The sequence below is a fragment of the Manis pentadactyla genome, chromosome 11 (genome assembly GCF_030020395.1).
Source record: "Manis pentadactyla isolate mManPen7 chromosome 11, mManPen7.hap1, whole genome shotgun sequence".
In the NCBI taxonomy this organism is placed as follows: Eukaryota; Metazoa; Chordata; class Mammalia; order Pholidota; family Manidae; genus Manis; species Manis pentadactyla.
The window spans coordinates 86023403-86036761 of NC_080029.1; the positions used below are offsets into that span (position 1 = coordinate 86023403).

At 35.4% G+C, this 13359-nt stretch overlaps 1 pseudogene; it reads right to left on the minus strand.

Annotated features, from left to right (window-relative positions):
• Nucleotides 1-2611: 2611 nt before the first annotated feature.
• On the minus strand, nucleotides 2612-2711 carry LOC118913555 (U6 spliceosomal RNA; annotated as a pseudogene).
• Between the last annotated feature and the right edge of the window lie 10648 nt (nucleotides 2712-13359).

The window sequence follows — 13359 nt, forward strand, 5'->3', positions numbered from 1 at the left end:
AAAGGAGGATCTCTCTGGGTATATGGAAATACCAAAAACAAGGTAAGAGATGGGAGACATTCTGCAGGGAACCAGTGTTGTGGAAAAAGCTGTGTAAACTCTCCTCCCAAAAGTCATGACATTTTTAGTAAATTCTACTGAGTTCAAAGATATCCTTATGGAGACAATACGAACTGTTCGCTGAGTTCTGCTTTGAGGTCAGTGGGGAATAAAATCAGAATTGCTCAAGGGGAAAACCAACCATAGGTAACTCATGGTTAAGATTATTCTCATGCATTATATATAATTGATGTCATTATGATTTGAAATATTTTTCCATTATGGTATCTAAGAGGTTGTTTCTGGTGTATAGGAAAGCAATTTTACATTAGTATAATGGATTCTTAGAAATCTTGAGTTTTTCAGTTGATTGTCTTGAGTGCTAATGATGCCATTAGAGATTATAATTCCTGATTACACTGAATCAATGAGAGGGGTATCGTTTACACATATAAGGACCAAAGAAAGAATAGTATTTTATCAAGAAATTCATAAAATATTATACCAGGCTTTTAATACTTTTCTTCTTCTTGAAATAGTAATGTTTATTAAGAGTTAAAATGAGGCCTCTGAGAGCTATAATTACTACTCTAAATGGTCACGTGTCTTCATAACATTTACTAACAGATTTTATTAAATCTATTAAGTATACAAAATATATGCCAGATTGAAAATGTTGCTGGATGAGGCTAAAATAAAATACCAATAACAGGAATTAAAGGAAAAACTACTTCCTTACTCACAATATTTCTGATACCAAATGTATAAATTTTTTTCCCTTTTTTATTAAACAATTCTGACACTACACAGAGTTAGCACAGACCCTACAGGTTGAGGGCTCAGTCCACAAGACTGTCCTCACTTGAGATGACAATAACAAATCCCAGGTTATGACAGGTACTTCTGAATGACCAGTTCTAAATTGCGATTGCCTGACCTCACTTGGGTTTGATAATTTGTTAGGGTAGCTCAGAGAACTCAGAAAAACACTTTACTCACTATTACTCATTTATTTTAAAGAATTCAGGGACAGCCAAATGGAAGACAGGCATAGGGCAAGGTATGTAGAAATGGGCACAGACCTTCCATGCCCTCTCAGGGTGCACCTCTCCTGGTACCTCAATGTGTTCACCAACCCAAAAGCTCCCTGAACCTCTCCAGTTCATACCTTTTACAGAAGCTTCATTACACAGGCATGATTGATTAATTCACCGGCTATTGGTAATTTACTCCGCATCCAACTTCCTTCCCCCTATGGAGATGGGGAGTCAGGGGCTAGGTGTTCCAACCCTGTCATCACACAGTTTGTTCCCCCAGCAACCACCCGTGCCAATCCTTAGGGGGTTTCCAAAAGTCATGGGCTTAAATATTTATTTGAATTTCTCCATTTTCCTAGCAGGAAAATACTGCCTGATGTTAACATAAATATAAAATTGCATTTATTGATATTGTTATCGAAATGTCTTAAAAACAACTTACTGCATTTTATCCAGAGTTCATGAACCTTAGATACAACTTCTGGGACATTCTTATTCTTGTGTCTTTTGTCTTTTAAATACAGAACTACAAGAAATGTGGATTAATCAAGTAAACAAAGAATGATCAAGTAAAAGAGGATACCTCAATAATCCCATTACTATTTTGTTTACCTGTCCGCTTACTTTTGTTATATCCTGGATTCAGACGTAGAAAGTCAGAGCCCTCTGGCAGCCATTTTAGAATGGAGGTGGGGATATTTGTATGTGCAATGTGGTGGGAAATTGTTTTCATACACTGTCACAGCATGGAACTGAAAGTGACTGAGCATTCAAGTCGGATTTTGTGGAACACGACCATAGTGTAATTTGAAATTGAACATTAGTCTTACAGGTGTCAAACTAAATAAACAAAGAGGCCATTAGACTGAGGTGGCTCTAATACTTTAGCAGGCTGCTTAAGCAAACCACAACCTAATCCTAAAAGGTTTAATCTAATCTAAAAGTTAAAAAATCAAAACCTAAGTCCAACCAATCACAAACAGCCAACTCAGCTTTTCCAAATAAGGCAAACGGCTTAGGCTCCATGTAATCAAATAATTTCCATGCTTTGCTTCCACCTCTTCTCTATAAAAGCATTTCCCCTACCTCCTGTTGGCAGAGCCTTCCGAACCACTTTGGTTTGGTGCTGGCCCACTGGAATTGATTTTTGTTCAAGTAAACTTGAAATTTTGAATACAAATCAGTTTATCTTTTACCATCAGGTAAAAGTCAAAAGCAACCATTCATATTAACTACAACATGAGTTAATATGGGGTTTTTTTTGTTTGTTTCTGGAATAAGGACCACAATCAAATCTTTATTTTTATAACTTTATAAATGTGATCCAAATGTGTCCACTACTAGTTTTTCAAAAAGAAACATTTTATAAATAAGCAAACTACATGTGCTCACTGATGTGTTTATGGATTCCCTAAATGTCTCATTGGGCTGAATTTCAAGCCACCCATACTAGTACATTTTTAGTATAAACTGTAGTATAATGTTAAGGCATTTTAGCATTTGCACATACATGTTGTACTTCAGGCTGAAAATGCAAAAAAATTAAATGCTTCACAAATTTGCATATCATCCTTATACAAAGGTCATGCTAATCCATGTATTGGTCCAAAATTAATAGATATACTGCCTAAGCAAGCCCAATATGGCACTTTTAATAAAGGAGAATTTTGAAATACTTTAAATAAGACAATGCTATGTTTTATTTTGAGTCACTCAATGGTCAGATTTTCCTGTCTGTAGAGCACACTTTGAATATTTCTTCTTTCTCCCTATTAACATTCAGTTATCTGGGAAATTGACTAAATTTCTGAGGAGTATGTTTTTAACCTTCTACCCCTGATAAGCACTGAACATCAAGGGCCTCTAGCTGGTATTACATATGAAGCGACTATACAGACAATTATTCAATCCTTTGACAGAGACCCAGTGTCCTATCCTAATTGGGCAAAATTACTGTCTATGTTTGGCTAATAGGGATTCATTTACTCCAAATCCAAAAGGTCCCTGAACTCATTCAAGACACAAAAAACAAATTTTAATAGTTTTATGGGAATGGAATTCTGAGTTATGATTAGCTAATATTTCAAGTTTTTCTGCACCTTAGAACTGGTTTAAGATTCAAACCTCTGGACACATGTGGTTGACCAGTAGGCTTTTTAGTTGACAATGACTGGCTGATTCAGAAATCAGTTTTTAAAGCCTCCAGAGAGCAACATGCTGATATCCCTGAGCTTTCAGCTCTTAGGTTTTCACATAGTTTTTACAAAAGTAACACCTCAGTTGTACCACAGCTTTGTGTAATGAAATCTTTCAGAGCAGCCCGAAGAATATAACTCTTCCCCACCTGGATTCAGTTGTGGGTTAGAGCACATTTAATTTCAAGTTAATAGATTCTCTGCACATCAGCACTTAAGGGATTAAAGACAAGTCTAGTTTTGTTGCCCTAAATGTACTGTTATTGTTATCAATTCATGCAGCCTTGCAATAAGTTTTCAATAAATCTGAGATTAACTATTATTTTCTCGCCTATAAATAAAATATAATCATCTTAAAAATCAATGAAGGGAAAACCATCATATCCATTAACCTGGCTCAGAATCCCTCCAGGACGTTTCTGTGAAACACGGCTCTGTGGATCTTTCATTTTATTGAGCTATATCTCTTTGTATGGCAACCAGCAGGCAAAAGAAAAAAAAAAATCTGAAAATCAAAGACTACAGTTTTTTGTTCTGAAGAACCACTGAGGCAGGGGCTGAATATTCCTTTATGCCTGGGGTTAAGTGAGTTTTTTCCCCCAATTTAATTTGCAATCAGATGCAATAAAATAAATAAATAAATAAAAAAGAACATTGCTTCAAGTAGCTAGTGGCCTTATTACCATCTCTATTGCCAGTCTCTACTTTCTATCATTTCCAAATCCTTTGTTTTCAAAGTCACCTGCATAACCCTGCAATGTTATAAACACCTTTAGTTGTCTTCACCAACTGTCATTTCGTACCATCTGCTGCTATGATCTCAAAAGCAGTAATGCATGGGGGTCAAGGCCACTTTCTCTCAGGAAACTAAAAAACAACAGAGCCAAGTCATTTAGTGCTTTTTTTTTTCCTGTCAGCTTTACTACACCCTGGAGTGGACATTTTTCTTGCCTTTCAGTTGTGAAAGTTCCTCAAAAGATGTGAACTTCACAATAAGGTAACCATACAAAAACAAGGTTTTATAGACAACCCATTATCAACTAGCAGAAGGGGGTGATTAGTCATCTGCTCCACTTGAAATAGATCCAAAAAATTCAAGCCAGTACTGCAAAGAGAAGAGTGCATTTATCTCAGGATTCCAGAACTAGAACAATCCTGCCTTAATGTGAAGGGCATCTGTAGTAACCTCTTGAAAGGCTGTAAGTAATCTCAAAAGTCAAGCGGTGAGGAGTTGACCAGCTCTCCCACCCACCCAAAATGCATGTTTTTCCCCCACATCATACCACTCCACCTTAGATTATCAACCCTTGTGACATCTATTCAAACTAAAGCCAGAAAGGACTACCTTTTGTTTCTGCTTTTGCTGGCTACTAAAAATGGTCAGTTCAATTAAACTAATTTAACCACTTAGTCCAGATAGATTCACTGAAGTAAGTCATAACCTTTTCTTAAAATGAAATGAGTATTTTTAGCATATTCCCTCTCTTCTTTTCCTGCAAATCATTACAAATTCACATAAAATTTTTCAATGTGTAAGAGGCCTAGTTTATCCTCAAGGCAGTTCACAGGCAAGTCCAAGTTTTCCCCCCATAAATAAAATATAATCATCTTAAAAATCAATATGAGAAAACAATCAAAACCATTAACCTATCTCAAAATCCCTTCAGCCACTTGAATGAACCACACAGAGCTGATTCCTTCATTTTATTGAGCTGTATAATTCTTTGTAAGGCAACCAGCAAGGGAAAAAGAATCAAAGACTCGGGTGTTGTGCTCTGGAAATCAGAAGAAGTGGGAATGTGAGAATAGACTTTGACCCTTTTTGATTACAGAAAAAAAAAATTTTTGTAGACCTAGGAAACAATGTTTTGAGCTACTGGAAAGAGATTAGCTTGGTTTGGATTCTCCCTTTGACAATGCTTACTCATGAGCAATTTATAAACCAGGACATCCAATTAAAAAATTTTCAGAAACTTTAAGATTAAAAAAGAAAGAAAAGAAAAAGAGGAATAGAAAGAAAAGATTGATTTAAAAAGTGGAAGGTGTGAGTCAAATGCAATGAAAAGATAACACTGATTTAGGTGCAGACCTGTGACAGACAAGCTGAAATACAATCTCATATGAACTTTGTCACTATCACTGCTTAATGTCACTTCTTAATTCTCTCCTTCCTTACTGAAATGTCTTTGTAAACTTCAATAATGAGGAAAAATCAGAAACTATAACTGGGCTTTAAACATTTAACTTCATCATGTATATAGTCTTATGATATACTGTAACATATCTCATTGATATATTCTTTAAGAAAATATCTTCCTTCCTTAAAATCCCCATTTCTTTGAAAAAATTAAATATACCTTTAATTAATTGAAGGATAAAATATATAATCTCCTAGTAGTTTATCTAACAAGCCATGAACATGTTAACGATATAAATAAAGACATCATTATCATAACCGACACAAAATAATCAACTCTGCATGGGATGAGAAAAGGAGTACCTTGATAATTGGTTATAAAAATTGAGTAAAGAGCCAGTTTTGGATACTTTGAGAAAACAATCTCATATTTTTAATATTAGGGTAAAACAAAATTTAAATTATCATTTTGCTCAATATCTCTGAAATCCAACCTAGTAGCTAAACATTAAGACTAAGAAAACTATGTATGGTTTTCTCAGTAAGAATGTAATTAGGAAAAAACAGAATCTAAAATACAAATGTTGTTTTTCATAATTTAATGCATAAAAATCAACCTCTTTTTATTACTTCTAATTTTAAAGTTTTAAATTATATCCTATGACAGATAAGTATTAAACAAAAGAGAGTAGAAGAGACATTATTCTCTACCAACACCTAGCATATGGCCAACTAGTCCGTTTGCCTGCATTTATTGGGATGGTTGGCTTTATTCCTTTAATTTGATTTTATGTTTAATATTTGGTATAATTTATTATTGTTTCTTTTATTACCTTTCCTTAAGTTTTACTGGCTTGTCTAAGTTTCTCTTGATTCTCCCCATCCTTCCCTATCCAGTTAATTTGTGAATAAAATTCTGTTTACTGATTTCACTAGTGACCATAGTCCCAACCCTAATAATGATCATTTAAAATACTTATTTTATTAAAATATCAATACTAAATAATAATTTTCCCTCCCACCAATAGGCTTACTTGATCATTGCTTCCTCTTCTGTTTCCTCTGCCACTCTAAGACATTCAGAAGGATCGTTTTTTCCCCAATTCTCTTCCTTTCCCTCACTGAGTAGAGACCCTTAGAATGCTTCTTCCTGCCACCAAAAATTTACTTAGGTAATCTATAACTTTTCATTTCAGGCTAGGCTTATGTTTTTATCATTTGGTGTTTCTCTTTTGTTTAACAAACCCTTACTTGAAGTAATAAATTCTCAGTTAATTTTTATCACCAAAGCTTTATTTCAAGATTTGTTACCATGTTTTCCCCTCCTCTTTATCTCCTATTATCTTAAGATAGATGATCTGAATCCACAGGCAAAAGGTTGGAATCCTTCCTCAAGGACTTTCCTCAAATAGGTGACTGAGTAGTATATTCTCAAATGCCTTAATTCTCTCTTGCCCTGGCAGATAAATGCTATCTTGGATAGGTAAAGAACCTCTGGTTGGCAGTTCTTTTTTTCTGTTTTTTTTTCTTTAAAAAGCACTATCTTTTCTTTATGAAGAACAATAAGAATGTTTATAATATTGAGTCTCCTTCCTTTACAATTTACTCTTAAAAATTCATCTGAATATATTTCATGGTAAGCTTCTTGTTGTCCTTAGTTCTCTCTGAGACTGAATGAGTCCTTTCAATCTAAAGATTCGAGTCTTTCTTCAGCTCCAGGAAATTTTCTCCAAATTATTCATTGAATTATATTGTATTAGCCATATTTTTGCGGTGATGATGCTGACAAACCTATAACCCCAAAATATCACTGGCTTACAACAAGCTTTTCCTAGGTCTGTGGGTTGACTACAGGTCAGTGTGCTCAGCTGGACTGGCTAGTCCAGAGTCCTGACCTCCTTTAAGATGCAAGTTAACTCCACATGTTTTCTCCTGGGACAATACCTTAAAGTTCCATAGCTCGGCTGCATGTACATCTCTTGGTAGAGAATAGTAGATATTTCAGAGAACTGTCAGAAACAGCTGGCCTCTGGCTGACCTCTAATGGCCTCAGCTCAGAAGCTGGCATGCTTTTCACATGGCCAAGTCCAGAGTCAGCAGAGCCAGGAAACTCATCCTGCCATGGAGGGGTGAGGGATATTTTTGAACAATAATCCAATCTTCCACATTTGCTCTTCCATATATTCTATTTTCTTTTTCTAGAAGTCCTGTTATTCACATATTAGGTCTCCTGGATATTACCTAATTACTATGCTCATGGTTCTCTGTATTTTGCTATGTTTTATAAATTATTTCTTTCCCTTGATCTTCCAGAATACTAATTCTATTCTCAAGAAAGAAGATATTCTTTTTCAGTTCAACTATTACAATTTTTTATTTGGAAATTACATTCTTGTTATGGACTGAATGTTTATATCCCCTTAAAATTCACATGCTGAAACCATTACCACAATGTGATGGCATTAGGAGGAGAGGCCTTTGGGAGGTAATCAGGTTTAAATGAACTCATAAGGATGGAGCCCTCATGATGGGATCAGTGCACTTACAAGAAGAGGGAGAGATACCAAAGCTTCATCTCTCCACCATTTGAAAATACAGCATGAGGAGACAGCTGTCTATAAGGCAGGAAGAGGGCCCTTACCAAAAACTGAATCTGTTGGCACCTTGATCTTAGACTCCACAGCCTCCAGAACTGAAATGAGTATTTGCTGTTTTAGTTACCCAGTCTATGGTATTTTCTTATAGCAGTCCAAGCTGATTAAGACAGTTTTGAAATTCTTCATATTCAAAATATAGCTCCTTGAGAGTCATTACTTTTTTGCTTAATTTATCTTCCATCTCTTTCATTATTTCTAATTTGGTAGAACCCTTTCTATTCTGGTTGTTCAGTTTGGTCTTCTTTTCTCAAATGACAGTCTCCCAAAATTAGCTGTGCTCTTTCTCTAACTATACAGGTTTGTGTTCTCTTTCAATGTTACTACAGGTCAGACTGTTTATCTCTCTCAAAGAGTGGCAGTCTAATGGTGAAGGCAGAGAAGTTTCTGTTCTTATGGGCTAGCACATAAACTGTTAAAATGTCAACCTTCTGCTAACACTTGAAAGAATCCCCTCCACTCCCAATGCCCTCCTGATAGTCATCATCTAGCTGTTAAGACTTGGAGATGCTTCAGCATAACCTACTTCAAGGGTCCTATGTTAATAGATCTAGCAGCCCCCTTCTGGCCAAATGCATCAAGCCAACAGCTGTGCCCCTTTTTGAGGCATCTGAAAATCTAGGCTCTTACCTTTGATCCTCAACAAAGGCACCTCTAAGGCATGTTGGTAAATTTTACTCACTTAGGTATCTAGCAGACTACAAAATCCCAAACAGATTTACCAGAGATTTATTATTAATTTCAGAGAGTTACCAGAACTTACTTTAACCAAGTTATAGAGTGAAGGCTTAAGTTTTGCCTCATAAACTAACAAGGTCATGACAGGCAGCAGCATCTATTTCTTTTTAGTCCCTGATTTCCATACTGACCTATTAATAAGTCTTTCAATACTACAATCCACGTTCTGATATTGCTATGATATTATTTTACTATAGGTAGAAATGTGAGGAAGCTTCCAGCATTCCTTTACTATGACTGGATATTCTATTTTTTTACTTGCTTTGATTCTGGGTTCAAATTCTAGGTATGCAATTTGCCAGCTGTGTGGCATTGGGTGAGCTACTGAATACCTCTACACTTCAGTTTTCTCATCTTTACAGTAGAGATAATGATCCCTGTCATAGATTGCTGTGAGAATTAAATGAGTTTGTGAATCATGTACAATACTGCCTGTCAACAAGATACATATACAAGTTAGCTAATGCAATGTCCTACTATAGAGATCACGGTTCTCAATGTGGGATGCACATTAAAAGCACCCTGGGAGGATATTTAAAAACACTGATGCCTAGGTCCTTCCCCAGACCAAAGAAATTAGAGTACTGGGGAGTGAGACTCAGGCTTTGGTATTTGGTAGGATTCTAAAGCCAAAACTTCCCTTAAAACAGTAAGAACAATAATATTTATTAAGTGCTTAGGATGTGCCAGGCTCTTCCTTAATCACTTATGTAAAGTGGGATGATGCATGTGATGTAGCTCTAGCATAGTCCTAAACGTGACCTCTTCATGAAGGAGCTGCCCAATTAAGATTAAGCTGGCGATGTGTGCTTCTACAAGGAGTTCTCAGGAATTTGTTCTTCTAAAGCTTGGAACCAGGCATTCTAGAGGGGAAAATAAAACTGCAAACCATATTTGAAAACTGGGCCTGAGAGTCCAGTCCCCCTTTGTGGAGTTTTCCCAGTTATCACAGTTCATGGCTAGAAAGTTTAACCTGGGGGCTTGGGAGAAAGAGGACAAGACTACCCACTGAATGAAGGATAACCAGCCTCTTCTTTGATTTCCTTTCCCAAAGTGCCCACACTTGCCCATTTTCCATGTGGGATGGATTTATAACATAAAATGTATGCATTATATATTATTGATACCACAAGATAGATTTAAATGCCTAATATAATTACTCCCTCTATTAGTACTTATATAGATACTAGTATGGATGCTTTAGGAAGGAAAGTTAATCTTAAAATTAACTTGAAAACAAAATTAGAAATTAATTTCTTATAAAAATTAAAATGTTCTGATATATAGAAAATGTATTCAAATGTCTATGATATATTACAAGTAAAAAAAGATATAAAACAATGTGAACATTATGATTCTGTTTCTGAAAAAAAATTATTTTCTATTAATACTTATACAGATATAGTCATGTATATTCCTATCAAAATATTATCAGCCAGGCATCAATATTACAACTATACCATTAACCATGTTCAGTATTTTCACCATAAGCACATTTGCCATAGGCATCTTTGCCACAAGCATTTTCACCATATAACTAATTGTTCAGTTTGGTTTTATGTCTTCTTTGAAAAAGTTCCCATTTATATATTATGTAAATCTTAGCTAGCTCTTCTAAGGGTCTATATAAATCTTAGCTAGCCCTCGTAACAGTCTATACAGTGATGAGTAGAAATGGTGGTCTTAAAATAGTGGGTGATAACAGCTATGTGTATCCACTTGATAGAAAATATGGTGATAAAACTTACTGGAAGTGTGAAATAGGAGAGTGTAAAGCCAGATTGCATACTATACTATACTAGAAAATGATAACATATCAGTTACAATAATAACAAAGCTCAGTTACAAATTCATTATGGCATCAACACATTTCCCACAGAACTTTGGAATGTCTATCAATGGACAGTGACACTGTGCCAAGAACAAACAACAGTGTAGAAGACTTTCACATCATACAAAGCTCGTATAAATACTGCATCCCAGTATTTGGAATACTAATACCTCTCTGCATGAAGGAAGAAATTAATAATTAACTTTATTAATTTTTGTCATATTTCATTATGTCCTTTTTAATGTCCCTCTTTAACTTTTTGTTATTTTATTAAGGCAAAATTTCCTTACAGCCAATTAGTTAGCCAACAAAAATGTTTGCGGCAAAAATGCTTATGGCGAAGATGTCTACAGCAAAAATGTTTATAGCAAAACTACCTAGAACCACCATTAACTTCATTTTTAGTCCCTGCACATAAAGTAATAATTCAAGAATAATTTTAGGTTATCTAAATAAAGTGTGATAATGAAATGACTTCTTTGTGACAAAGAGACCAAAAAAAGGTAATCAAAATTTTCCCAAAAGACTCCTGGACAAAAATGTTTGTTATTTTGAAAGCTTCATTTGCATAAAAGTATACTTAGTCACATATCTATATATGATTGAATGTCCATTGAGATTATATATATTCCAGATGTTCCTTGATTTCAGGAAGCAATTTTTCTTAAATCTGAACTTATTTACCTTACAAGAGATTCTTCTTTTTTTATTTTGGTATCATTAATATACAATTACATGAGCAACACTGTGGTTACTAGACTCCCCCCATTATCAAGTCCCCACCACTTACCCCATTACAGTCACTGTCCATCAGCATAGTAAGATGCTATAGAGTCACTTCTTATCTTCTCTGTGCAATACTGCCTTCTCCATGCTCCCCCCTACTTTATGTGTGCTAATTGTAATGCCCCTTATTCCCCTTAAGAGATTTTTCTTTATAATAAAAGAATCAAAGCAATGTTTGCTTAAAACACAGATTCCTCTGAGAATTTATTTTATTAACAATATATGTTTCAACTCATCAGACATACCTATAAAATAAAACATATTAGACATCCAACATCATTTTCTTGTAAAATACAGTGACTATATTTGTGTCCAAAAGTTTGGGAGGAGGTCACTGTCCAGACAATGGCAGTGTACCTGTATGTTTTCTACTGATGAAAAAAATGAACACTATTTCAGGAAATGTTTCCTCCATCATCCCTCAGATTCTCGAAAGTTGTAGCTACTTATTCATAACCTCTAGATGGCAACTTTAACTGTGATCCAACTTCGGAATATCTCTTTCCTAATGAATTAAGATAGTTTCAATTATTCAAACTTTTAAAATCAAATATGGAAAGTGTTGGAATGGCAAATTAAAATAACGTCTTTCTTAATATTTGCAATGCATTTTTAGAAAGCTCACTCCAGTAGACTTGATTTTGGTGACAAAGGCAACAAGGAGATAATTCAGGCATCTATTAAAACAGCCATGTCAAAAACATGATAAAAACTAGAGATTTATTTCAGACTAGGCGGGGGGAAGACGGGGAAGATGACAGAAACCCAAGAGCCATTTTCCCACCCTACTTCCTTCCTGGAAGAGCCCACCCCTGACTGTGGGGACCTAGAGAACCAGACAGGTGAAGAGCCTGCCTGTGTGACCCAATCCCAACCAAGGCACCTGAGGGAAGGCTGACAGTGGTGATGAGTGCAAGGGGAGGAAAAGGGGTGAAGGGCTCTTAGGAAACACTTCCTACTCTGATAAAAAGATGTAAGTCTTCAAGAAAGAATGCCATCCTTTGACTCTGGCTCATGTGACAGATTACTGCTGCATCGGTTGTACGCAGCTCTGAGAAAAGACCAAAAAAGTTGCAGAAAAGCCATCCTAGATTTCTAACAGTTCCAAACTGAACTAGAGCTGGAAACAGCTTAATTCCAGAATCTACATGTGAAGTTCCAGAATCCTTTACTATTTAAACAACTCTTAGTCAGATTTGCTATTATTTGCAGCTGTAAGTATTACAAACAGAAAGATAGGATGGATTTTATATGATATTATTTTGCAGGTGGAATCTCTAGCACTTAATGACTGATTGGAGATGATGAAGGAAGGATAGAAATATAGGATGACTATTAAGAAATTTAGGTCAAAGGGCTCAGGGTGATATGGTTTATTAAACAGAAATGGATATACAGAAAAGATGGCAGGAGGTGGGGACAATTAATGAAGTTTGGGATATACCGAGACATGTTTATTTTCATGTTTCTCTGGGAGATTCAGATGACTGCATAGTAAGTAGTGGGTTATAGTCCTGAGCTGAGACATTAAATGTATCTTCTCCTGGCTTCTGAAACTCTTTAATTTCCTAAGTGATAGAAGAACTAGGTGCATCTTTTGTTCTGTGAAAATAAGCAAAGTAAATCTTACTTAAAATGGAGTCTGGAAGCCCTACACAGGGAGCTCTCCCACACTACTACTCACTGTAAGCAGCATACCTGGCATTCCCCAATAGGAACAAACAGAGTCCAAAAATGATCAGCCACTAGCTCAAGACAGAGACATTCTGTAACCCAAAGTCATTTTAGACAGGGATAACACTCCTAAAGAACTACAGTCTAATATAAAAGTTATAGATACACCACGTAATTGCATATTTAGTGTGTTAATAATTTAACTGAAAAAAGATTTGAGGGGATTTCTTAAGCAAAATTAACAAAGCAAAAAAATCTATTTTCTCAA